The 12,869-nt window shown below is 34.9% G+C and overlaps 1 pseudogene; it reads left to right on the top strand.

Moving 5' to 3' along the window:
* Positions 1–4,123: 4,123 nt before the first annotated feature.
* Positions 4,124–12,869, top strand: part of LOC149839091 (BTB/POZ domain-containing protein At1g03010-like) — a 29,271-nt pseudogene continuing 20,525 nt past the window's right edge.

The following is a 12,869-nucleotide window of genomic DNA, read 5'->3' as shown; positions in this document are numbered from 1 at the left end:
GATACATTATAGAACGGATTGAAGATCCGTTTATGTAAGATGCAGTAATGCCTACATTCAAACCAAATCTGATTCGTTTAGTCTCTAATTATATTTCATGGGACCTGATTGGCTGATACATTATAGAACGGGTTGAAGATGGATCAGACCCATAGTGACAAAAGTTAAAAATGACAAAATATCGCAGTAAAAAACTCATGAGAATTTGAACTTTTTTTTGGCAAAATCTTGGCAATAAAAAATAAATTGAAAATATATAAAATTAATTTTATATAATAAAATATAACAAATATTTAAAAATAAAAAAAACATGTATTTTTTTTATGATAAATAGGTGTTAAAAACATAAATATCATGTTTAAATCATGATATTTATGTTTTGACAAAAAAAATCATGATATTTTGAAAATATCACAAAAAAATACGGTTTTTAACTTTCAGGTAATTTCTCGCGTAATTTTTTATAAATCTCGTGATATTTGTCACTATGGGACTCAGACTCGGACCCAAACAATTGAGAAGCATTACATTTACAGATCGTACTTGATGAGAAGCGGCCAACTGGTTCATGATAGCATTAAAATTTTGATAAATTTATAACAACACGCCTCAGTTATTACCTATTTACATATGACTGCCTCAGTTTTTGGGTTTTTCTTTTGGGTTAACAATAAAAACCACCTTACTCACTCACGAGCTTATTGATATAAAAACTCCAGGTCTTCTTTGCCAACATGGGAATACTGGCAGCTTTGGCTAGGTCTGGGGAAAGAACCACGCAGCTTTGAGCTCGGTTGCTCCCCCAAAGCTCGTTCATGTTCATAAAATGAGCTCGGCGAAACGAGCTGCGAGCAGGTGTAGATGAGCTGAGTATGAACAATAGGTGATGGACGTTCTCCGTTCGGCTCGTATATAGACAATATATATGAGAAACATGTCATGAAAAGTGCAATTGGTTTGGTGGTCATCACATTTTTTTTTTAAAGGCAAGCTGGGGTTAGAAGGATGGAGAAATGGGAAAATATATTAGTTAAAAGAGGTTAGGGTAGGCCTAGGAAGACATGGATGGAGGTGATAAGAAAGGATATGAATGCTTTGAACCTCACCGAGGACATAGCATTGGATAGAAATGAATGGAGAAGAAGGATTCATGTGGAAGACCCATAATGATTTTCTTTGTTGGTTCATATCGCCGACCCCAATTGTTTTGGGATGAAGGCGTAGTTGTTGTTGTTGTTGCAAGCTGGGGTTATAAACTACCAGTTAAAATAAAACTCCAGCTAGTGCAATTGGTTTGATGGTGATAAATGTTTTTAAAGGCATGCCGTTCTGGCCACCTACCCTTTTTATTATTTTTTTAATATGCTGCTCATATATAGTTTTCAAACTTTGCAAATGCATGACTCCCAAATTTTCTGCCACCTTTAACCAAATAACTCACATTTTCTCTACCACCCCTAGTTTATTCTTGGGTATATATGCGAAACTAAAAATTACTGCATTGCCCCTATAAACACTTGTCTAAAATTCTATCTTTATGTCAAGGTAAATTGATTTTTCTACCTTTAGCTGGGCGGGCTTTATGGCCCACGATGATTTTTTCCTAGGAAAAAACTTTCAGATTTTTTTGGGGACCTATGTGTATTCTGTTACTTTTGAGAGATATTTATCCTCAAAAAGTTGGTTGGGGGTGGGGGACTCTTGTGGGAGGCCACCTGATTCTTTTTCCCCCAAAAAAGTTATCAGAACCATCAAACGCCCAAAGACACACCAAATGTCAAGTTAAAGGTTACAAGAGTAAGTCAAGTCTTTATTTTTTTTGATGAGTTTTGCTGTTTGAGATGGAAACAAGAGCGAATTAAAGGTTGAGAACTTAAGTGCACGTTTTAATTGTTTTGCAAGGATAAATCTTGTTTTTAGGCAAGCTAGGGGATTAACACCATGGGATTCGCACGCGCGCGTGTGTGTGTTATTAGCTCAAAATTAATTGCTTTTTGAATCAAGCTCATTGGTCAAATAACTTTCTTTTTAACTAAGCTTTTGAAAAATTAAATTTTAGAGAAAATTTTCAATTGGTTTCAATTTCAATCTTGGTCTTAGTTTGACTTTGACTAATCTTTTTATCACGTAATTTTAGACAATTGTACGTGTACCTCATAAAACCTTTTCAAAAAAAAAATATTTTTTTTAAAAACCGATTAGTGTTTTATCAGGATATAGACGTCAAAGGTCATTTTCAACCTATTTGAGGAGGAACACCTAGCCTTAATTGCTAGCATCAACATCTCTAGGCACGTTGGCATGTTAGTGAGTGCATGAGGCCTTAAATAGATACATGCTACCCATTTTGAGCCTTAAATGGGTGCATGGCACCTGTTTGGCCTTTATGGGCCGATGCAAATGGTTCTACAGACCGCTCTGTTAGAGTATATATAAACCACAGGTGCCTCAAGTCATGGCATCAACATGTTACAACACTATTTTTTTTTTTTTTTGTGCTTTCTCTTTTCCTTTTTTTGCCTTTTTCTTCAAAGTTATTTAAGTTAGTCGTGTTGTTGTGGGCTAGGAGTGGCTTCAAAATTCATAAACTCAAATATTAGTTAGGCAACTTCATCAGTTCCTACCGAGGTGGTATCCCATGTAGTAACCGGCGTCCTGTGCCAAGCTGAAGGCCTAGGTTAGAATTTCTCTGCCACATGGGGCTTAAGAGATATCCGGTAGGGGTCTCTGGTATATTAAGTCAAGCCACCAAAAAGCGTGTGGCCTAATTTGTTTAGCAATGAGGTCGTACTATCATCAGGGGGGGCAATCGGGTCGTGTCGACGGGTCAACATACCTCAACACGAACCCGACCTGTTTATTAAATGGGTCGGTTGTGGCAAACACAAACCCGACTCATTTATTAAACGGGTAACCAGACACGACACGGTTAACCCGTTTAATAAACGGGTCAAGTCGGGTAAACGGGTTGGTGTCGGCCGGGTTAGCAGGCGGGTTGGCGGGCGGGTTCGTGTCGGCCGGGTTAGCAGGCGGGTTGGCGAGCGGGTAAATGGGTTGGCAGGGCAGGTTCAGGTAAACGGGTTGACCCGCCCGCCTAACCCGTTTATTAAACGGGTCAGCCGGGTTGGCGGGTTGGCATACCCCTAACACGAACCCAACCCGTTTAATAAACGGGTTAGGTGGGTCGACCCATTTACGACACGAACCCGTTTAAGCCAAACCCAAAACCCGCTTAAGAAGCAGGTCGGCGGGTCGTGTCAGATTTTGCCACCCCTAACTATCATAATCAAGAGGCTTGTTCAAATCTCGTGGGGGTTGTCCCCCAACTTGCTTATCAAAAAAAAAAACTTGGGTAATTTTTACTTAGAAAAAAGAATGATATTTTGTTTACTATTTTTTAAACTTGGGCTACACTCATGGGTTTCAACTTTCAACCCCACAAGTGAAAAAAAACATTATTTTTTTATTATCACTAGCCAAAACGGCCTCCCTAGGGCTTAGACCAAACTCTCTCTCATAAAAAAATAAAATTTTACCTATAATAAGTTTTGATATGATAATTTTTCTAAATGAAATTTTTTTACTTGTTTGTGTAGCGATAGAAAAATATAACGGAAATCTTTAAAAAATGAGAGAGAGGGGAGGAGGTTGGTGGTGGTGGAGATTCTCCACCATCGCTCTCTTCGGCATGTCGCCAACCCACCTGAATGATGTTATTAAGACATTCCCCTCCCCACCTCTATTGCATCCTCCCCTCACTTGCTTTCCTCCCTGATCAAACAGACAATGCCCTCCTAGAGGCGTCTTCCCTCATCCCATAGCTCCTTGACGAGGTGCAACAGCCCTACCCTTCCTCCACCACAATGTCACCCGCTATGTCTCCTCCTCATGGAACAAGGCCATCTCCCACCCTTCCTTCTCCCTCTCTAAGCAGACCCTCGATCTCTCCCTTCCTTACCTCTCCATTCCCGCCTTCGACCCTTCCACCACCACCACCACCACCCCTCTCCATTGTTACTCCTTCAACCCTTGCTCCTCTGTTTGGCTACAACTTTCTCCTTTGCCTTTCTCCCACCTCTCATCTCTGTCGGCAATGAGGCTCTTAGTAGGGAGGTCACCGACGATGAGGCTCTCGATAATGATGGCTTTGCATGTGATCGTCACCACCCATGGTGGGTGGTGGTGGTGAGGTGGGGTTAGAAGAGAGGCAACATTGGTTGTAGTGGTTGGGGTGGTGGGAAGTGTGCATGCATGTTAAATCTTATTTTTTCTTGATACAAAACATTTATCACCATCTTAGAGGAATATTTTCTATCAAAATTTGTACTTTTTAGAAAAACTCTTAGAGAAAACTTCACTCTCGTTTGGAACAATAAAAAAAATCATACATTTTTTCTTCTTACCTTCACTTTTCTTACATCTTTCTCACTTTAAAATGTGCTTTCAAGGCGTTTTCTATTCCAATCTCTCTCTCTCCCCCTAACTTTAAGAAGTTTGTTAATATATACATAACTAATTACCTATTTTACTCTCTCTCTCTTAAATTTATCGACCTTTTTATTTTACTCTCTTATCACTCAAAACTTTGTTAGCCTTCTTAAGTTTATAAAACTCCTTATTTACATCTTTTTGACTATTAGATTTTATAATTTTTAAACTTTTTTTTCTTTATATTCGTTTGGTTCTTGTTTGGCTTACACGTTTCATGTGTAGGAGAGACCACTTGGTCTTGCAAAGTAGTGGCAGTCTTGAGGTCCAAACCTAGTTGTATCCTGGGGAGTCAGTCGTGCACAATCCTAGTTTGCATGTTCAGAAATCCTAAAGTGGGGCGATTAAAGTTTTAAAGATGGTGATCGTAAGAACTTGCCTCTGGCCTTGGGATCTTAGTTTTCAAAAATCTTGTTTTTGGCCAATGTCTCAACATATTGGACCCTTGATATGTGATATACATATTTGGTTTAGTAAGTATCAACCGTTAAGATCATGTTTTCCCAATGTGTAAATAGGATATTGTGAGGGTTGAAAAATCATGCCTCCTACCAAATTTTCACCTCTCAAAAAATCAGTTTTATGTTGAAAAATGAAATCCAAGAGTTGATTCATACTATTTGAATTATATTAAATATAACTATATATGGTGTCAAATTAGTTGTCATGACATGTCTCATGTATTTCAACTAAGGAGTTCATCACCTCAGAGTGTACAAATGTAAATGGTTCAGATTCAAATCGAATGTGACCAATACCATATTCAACTAATCGGATATTGGCTAAACAAATTCAAATTTATATTTAGATACAGATGGTGACAAGCTCATATCAGATGTGCTTTTTAACATATAAATAGATTCAGATATTTGTCAAATTTGGATATTTCCCTAATTTGGTAGCAAAAATCAAAACCATATTTGCATCCCATTATAATAAGATATATTTTTGGCTAAACAAATACCACCAAACATAATTGGATTCGATTGGATGTCGGATAAAATCTAGTTTATTGACATTCCTATAAGAGTGTAACGACCCCAAACTGATGCTAAAAAAAATGTCAATTTTTTTTTTAAACGAATAAATATAAATCATTGTGAAAATATAACCCATGGATCTGAAGTATATTACAAATTTTATATTCACCAAATCAACATCCATTCCAAAACACAAATTTATTCAATCCACAAATTTAAATTAAATGGAATTAACTAAGTAAACCCAATTCAAAGTTCAATAAGTTTCAAAAATAGTAACTCATATAGTCGTTATAATCTGGGTCACCAATTTATAAACTGACGCACCCTCCAGCAAGTCGGTCCTACTATCACTTTGCTCAGTTAAGACTATGCTTCAGTACCTAAAAAAGGTTTAAAAAATAAGGTAAGAATTGAAGTTCTCGTATGAGACCTTCTCAAAATCCAATAGTAAATAATGAAACATACATACATCAAATTAAACACAAGTTTAAGGAAGCCTTAAGGCACAATTCTCAATTAAAACAGGCTTTCAATATACACTAACTTAATTTCAGGCAACCAAAAATCGCAGGTCACATAAATAATGTTGATGCATGAACCAGAGCACAATCAATGCAACTTTCATCAATGGCTTTTTAATCTAATTGTTAATCATCTCTTTTGAAAGAATGTCCATACTTAATACAACACATTTAGGTTTCATCTTGCATAAAACTTGTGGATACTATAAACGGGTTAAAATGTTGAGGTTCAAGGTAGTCTGCAGTTGTATCTTAATCACAATTTATTTTATTAATTAGGTCTCACACATGTCCTTCGACCAACATCGAGAATCATCACCCTAAGTCAGAACTTTAGAAATCAACACTTAATGTCAAAATAAAAAGGGACATCATCACATTTTGATGTCGCTTTCTTGGTATACCAATAACTGTAGCTGAGTGAGACAACACTATCGCAAGCAAAGTGGTAGAATTTTTCTATAATCGTGGTTAGGAACACGAACCATTGATTAGGTTCTTAGGATAAACAGTGGACACGGCATTCAGTATCCTTATGGTCCCCCACAACTGCCAACCAAGGATAACACCCTTTCAAAGGGCAACCAAGGAAGAAAATTTGTTATATTGTTTGGGTCTCTTATATCATCCTTAAATTATTAAGAGTTTTGCACACAAGAACAATATGCAAATCAACATGCATTATACAACAAGGCCTTTACCTTGTCGATTATAATAGTGTAATACTTGTGTCACATTAAAGCCTTCAAAGGCCCACAAGTGATTCAACCATAACCACTATTTAATTTAATATACTTAAATAACAATACGGACTTGAGTGAACACCAAACTCACATGAACAAAAGAATGCCAATTTCACACTAACCTCATCTAAAATGCATACTTATGCATATTTGTGGCTACAAGAAATAATATGCATAATAAAATGAAAACTCATATTTAATTGAACTGAAAATTCATACTTAATATTATTCAATCAAGACCCAATTTATTCAATTTACAATCTCATATTCAAATTGCTTCACGAGAAATAAGGTTTTTACTTAATTAAATTCAGACTTAAATTGTTAAATAAAACTTGGATTTTTATTCAATCTAAAACCGTATATAAGCCCCCTCTTAAATTCTTAATTTAAAGCTTATTCAATCATATTCTAAAATCAGAAATTTAGTTTTAAGACCAACCAAGAAGTTAGTTTCATAATGGTGAAGAAAAATCAGATTTTTAACCAGTTACTTAAATCTCAAATTTTATTTAATCTAAAGTCAGATTTTGAAATCGAACAAAAACTCAAATTTTGTTTAATAAAATTCTCATATGCACATGTTTGGATAAATCTCATATTGTTTCAATTAAATTCAAACTCAAAACAGATTTAAACGAAAACTCAGGTTTATACAGTTAAGACCCAACCCAGATTTAACTAATCAACTGCAACTTCAGGTTTATTAAATTTCGAGAAAAAAAAACAGATTCAAATTCATCAACAAAAACTCAGGTTTTATTTCTTCAAAATTATAGATTTAATTAAGCTAGATAAAACTCAAATTCAGTTAAATCTAATAATAGATTTTATAACTTAACTATAACTCATATTTAATTCACAAAAATCCATATTTGCTCAAGCTTAAATAGGACTCGGATTTACAGAACTAAATCCAGATTTTCCTACCTCAAACAAATCTCAAATTTAACGTGTATTTAAATCTTTCTATTTACATAAATAAAAAATCCTAGCTTAAATACACAATATAAACAAAATTTAGCGCATGGCATGAACAAATATTTAAAGCTTGATATGATATGATAAAAAAAAAATAATGTGGGTGTGCATCCAAGAATCATCAAAACATGAATCAGAAAATGCTTGAATCTAGATTAATAAACTAACACCAATATACCTAAATCTAGACTAAATACAACTAATATGAATATGCTATTAATTCCATATGCTATTAAAAATATTACACTCTAAGACAAGGGAAGAAATTTGGATTTCAAATAACACTATGCAATAAAAATTTGTACAATAAACATCAATTAAACAAAATCAATGCCTCAAAAAATTATCAAAGCATGTGTAAATTTGAGCATGTAAAAATAATGTGCTCATGCTCTAACCAATATCAGGATCACTCAGATAAATGAAATTGGTTCATGCTAAAAATTTGTAATGCATGAACAAAATTTTGCACAGGCATGCATCCCAAGATTTTACATAAACGTGATATTTAGGACCTGAGCGAGTAAAAAGAAAAACCCACAGAAGCAAGATCCTAAAAATCTATAAGTGAACCCAAAAAAAACTATTGATCCACGATATAGCAGAACTATACCTATTGATTCCAAAGAAATACTTATAAACAAATCTATATTTTACTTATATTCATTTCTTTGCTTTTCTTAAATTCCATGCAGAATCGACCTATGCTAATCTCCTCCTCTAATGAGTTAAGAGAGAGGCTCGTACCTTTTCGCTATGGATTGATCTGCAAAGAAAAAAAAGAAGATGAAGAAAAAGCACAATCCAACCTGCATTATCTCTCTCTCTCTCTCTCTCTCTCTCTCTCTCTCTCTCTCTCTCTCTCTCTCTCTCTCTTGTTGCCCTCTCTATCATGATGCTCTCTCTCTAAGTTGTGTTTTCACGCCTATTTATAAAGAGAGAAAATCCCCTTTCTTTACCCAGAGAGGAGACAACGCATATAAAAAAAAAGCTTAGGAAGGATACCTTTCCTAATAACAAGTTTACTAAAAAAACTTTGATAAAATATGCCTAAATGAATTTAAAAAATTTTGAAACTCTCAACAGCTATGAACCATGGATCCCATTCACTGGTTTCACTATTTATTAAGGGTTCATGCCTAAACTAACCCCATTGTTTCAATTAAATAATAATATAATATTATTTAACACATAAAATATATAAATTATTAATAATTATATATTTTGAACCTAAAAATTTTATGAGGTCTTACAAACAGTATAACTCACATCTTCCTTTTCTATATTCCCGCAACAAAGAGAAACTTTGTTACTAGGCATTAGTGTTGTCATTGGACGACTAAGCTTATAAAATTGGGTAGAAAGAAGGATCTAAACACAAGTCAAACTCATACCAGTTTGGTGTGTCTTACCATGTCCAAACCTACGGCACAAATACACCAATATTTTGACCTACTCATGTTTTCACCACGAGATATTCACAAAACAAGAAATTCTTAACAAACTCACAAAAACTCCAAAATATTATATTCTCAATATATCTTGATTTCAATATATATATATATATATATATATCATTTATATATTTATATATATATATATATATTGATGCAAGGGCGGAGCCTGGTCGGTCCACAAAGAAGAAGAAAGACAAGAAGAAGTTGAAGGAGTATTAGGTTTAAAAAATTATTTGGATCTAATTTCGGTCTATTTGTCTCAATAGTTTATTTGAATTATGTTTGGATTTTGGATGTGCTCAAAATTTGTCATAGGATTAGGGTTTTCTCTTTCAAATATAAATATATTGTTATAGGATTTGTAATTAGTTTGGTTGATTAATTACTTTAAACTTGATTTTTCTCTCTCCCTTCTCTCCCTAAACCTTATTCTTTGCTTTATTTTTCGTAGTTGATAGTATAGACTCTAGATCATAGAGTAAATTCATGCAAATCGGACAACTGATTTACATAAGTGGTATCAAAGTCTTAGATCACACACTTACTAATTGTGATGGCAAACATTTCGAAGAAAAGCCTTAGAGAATCTATTGAAGCACATGTTGATTGTCTCAATAAAAACATGAAAGATCTGCAGAAAATATTTGACGGTGTCGAGGAGAAAAGCTTGATTACTGATCGAAAGATTAAAAGGTTTAATGAATTATTGGACATGATGGATTAGAATTTCGCAGTGATACCAGAGATGTTTAGGGAACGACTTGAGTGTCTAGAGAGCGGTGGATAAGTGACATGGTACATGGGTCCAAAACACATTTTCAACAAGTCTAGACTTGTTTCAACCTCAAACTTGTTCTTATGTTGCCCGTTTTGAACCCGCTTTCACTCCATACCATTCGAATTGAAACTCAAACCCATATTTCAACCTAGTTCAACCCCAAAATCCACCCCATTCAACCCTTTTGAAACTTTTTTTGGATCCAGTCTGATCCAAAACTTCTGTAAATATACCCATTATGTCCTAAATGCCCTTTTAACTTTAACCAGACCCATTAACCACCTAATCTTTAGCCCTACACCCCCAAAACTCATATTCTAAACCTTATTTTTACCCACTTTCATTGTTTGGATCCATTTGAAAACTTTTTATGCCACCCAAGAAATTATATAGGATCCATATACTCTTGATGCTTGGGCTTTGTCTGATCGGATCCCACCATTGTTAGACCTCCATGCAAAAGAAGTTGTATCAATTCAACCCTTTGCATATGTTGCGAGAAATTAGAAGAAGACTCTAGGTTGAATCTTCTCCAACCCAAGAAGAATGATGGAGGGGCGGAGTCGAATCTAGGTCAATCCACAAAGAAGAAGAATCTAGAGTAGTATTAGTTTTAAGTATTCATTTGTATCCAGCTTAGGTCCCTCTGTTTACAGTAGTTCATTTGGATTATATCTGGATTTCGGATCTACCCAAAATCCGTTATAAGATTATGGTTTTCTCTTTATGTATAAATATATTGTTATGGGATTTGTAATTAGTTTGGTTGATTAATTACTCTAAACTTGATTTTTATCTCTCCTTAAACTTTATTTTTTGCTTTGTTTTTCGTAGTTGATAGCGTAGACTGCAGAGATTTTTGCAAAACTGATTTGCGTCACGTATCAACTTACGCCACAAATAATCACCAATATTTTGACTTATTCATGATTTTATCTCTAGAAATTCACAAAACAAGAAATGGTATCCTTTTATTATATCGTGATTTCAATATATATCATTTTTTTATGACGAGAAACCCATGCCGAAGTGAGGAAAAACCCCAGGTGGGCCCACAACCACCCTGCCTTACATGGTCCCCCTCTGAAAGCTAAGAACACACCAATGCACCAGTAGGGATGATTTCAATATATATCATTTATTTTTATTTATTTTTATCAAGTTTTTTTTTTCAATATCTTGCACACTCCCACACCCCTCCCCCTCCAAAAAAAAATGAAAGAAATAAAATTTAAATTTTCGCAAGCTTTTCCCTTGATGACAAATAGACAACCAGAATTTGAGGTTTTGATCAGTCTTCAGTTCTTTTAATGCCAGGATTTTTAGGGACATAAACAGGTCGGATTTGGTTTGGGTTTAGGCATTAGCAAGTAAATCAAATCTGGATTCGGATTCAGAGTCAGATGGGAATCAGCTAAAAAAGAATTTGGATCCGACTAGCTTAAAATCCAACATTTGGGTTTTAATTGGATCAAGATACAAAACTCAATCCACAGTCTGGATTCAATTATTAATCAGATCCATATAATCCTTCCAAGTAGATTTGGAATCAGATGGATATCCGAACTAAATCCTAACCGTCTACAGCCCTAGAGTTTTCCTTCGCACTTCGATGGGGGCTTGGCATTAGGATGGTCCACACCCTTGACCCAACATGTCCAGCTAGGTTGACCTTTCATCCTTAAGTAGGTCCCTTTCTAGCACATATGAGTAATATATGTGTCATTTTATTCTCCTCTAAAAGGGTAACTGTATGCTGATCCAAGGGCAACCATCAACCATGAATTGGGTCAGGTTCAGGTAGTGTCACATCAGACCCGATTCTGAATTGAGTCTAAAAGTTCGACCTAAACTTCACTCAATCTATTTCGGGTTCAAGTACTGCGGAAAATTTTGAAGTCATATAGTTAACGGATTCAAGTATGACTCAGGTTAGGTTTTTAATGGACTCGTTAATTTTTTAATCAGGTCTAAGAATTAGACCCAGACCTGACCCATTTTGATTCAGGTATGGGCATGGCTCAAAAGTGAAAAATAGACTCATATGGATTAACAGGTTGGAGTTTTGACTCAAGTCTTGATATTATTGGTATTTTAGATATAGTCAGTGGGCTAATCAAAGAATATGTAAATTAAGAGAATTAGTTATTTATTAAAAAGATTATATGCTAACAAATGAGAAGTTTATTAACTATTCTAAATAATGTCATAATTAAAATATAAAATGAATATCTGAATACCAACCAATCATTTCAAGTTAAAATGAAAAGACATCAATCATATATCATATTCAAAAACAGGTTCTGGTTCTAATAGTAGATCGGATTTCAACAGATTCAGTTCATGTTGGTTCACTTATAAAACGGGTTTGGGTACATAGTCGTTTCAGATATGAAGCAGGTTCAGATTCGGGTTGGTTCAAGAATAAAACAGATTCAGGTACATAATCAGCTCAGTTACAGGTGGGTGCAGTTTTATATTATGTGGAACCATTTGGATCGGGTATAAAATGTGAGTCAGGTCTAAACGGGTTCAGACTTTTAGTTACAATATCTAAGACCTGACTAGTTTTCTTTAAGGGTGTACATTTTGGACTTGACCCACACCCATAAGTCTACTAAAATCAAGTCGGGTAGACTATAATCGGTATACCCAATCCAATTACACCCTTCATGATAGACATCCGTGTATTTGAGGGTATGTTTCGGATCTACGATCTTAAGATCTCGTGTTACCCGGATCTGAGATTTGGAACAATTAAATACACTCCAAGAAAGGCAAGAAATGTGGCATTCAAACAAATTATCTCTACCTCCTCTATGAACCTATAAGTTTTGCATGCATGCAATTCAAAATCAAACTTCATTTTTGGTCATTTTATCAATGACGACTATCATAGTGACAAACGTTAAAAAGGG

Source organism: Nuphar pumila, chromosome 4 (assembly GCF_984573655.1).
Source record: "Nuphar pumila chromosome 4, dmNupPumi1.hap1.1, whole genome shotgun sequence".
In the NCBI taxonomy this organism is placed as follows: Eukaryota; Viridiplantae; Streptophyta; class Magnoliopsida; order Nymphaeales; family Nymphaeaceae; genus Nuphar; species Nuphar pumila.
Note: the sequence above shows the minus strand (reverse complement) of the source record. Positions and strands in the feature narration are given on the sequence as shown.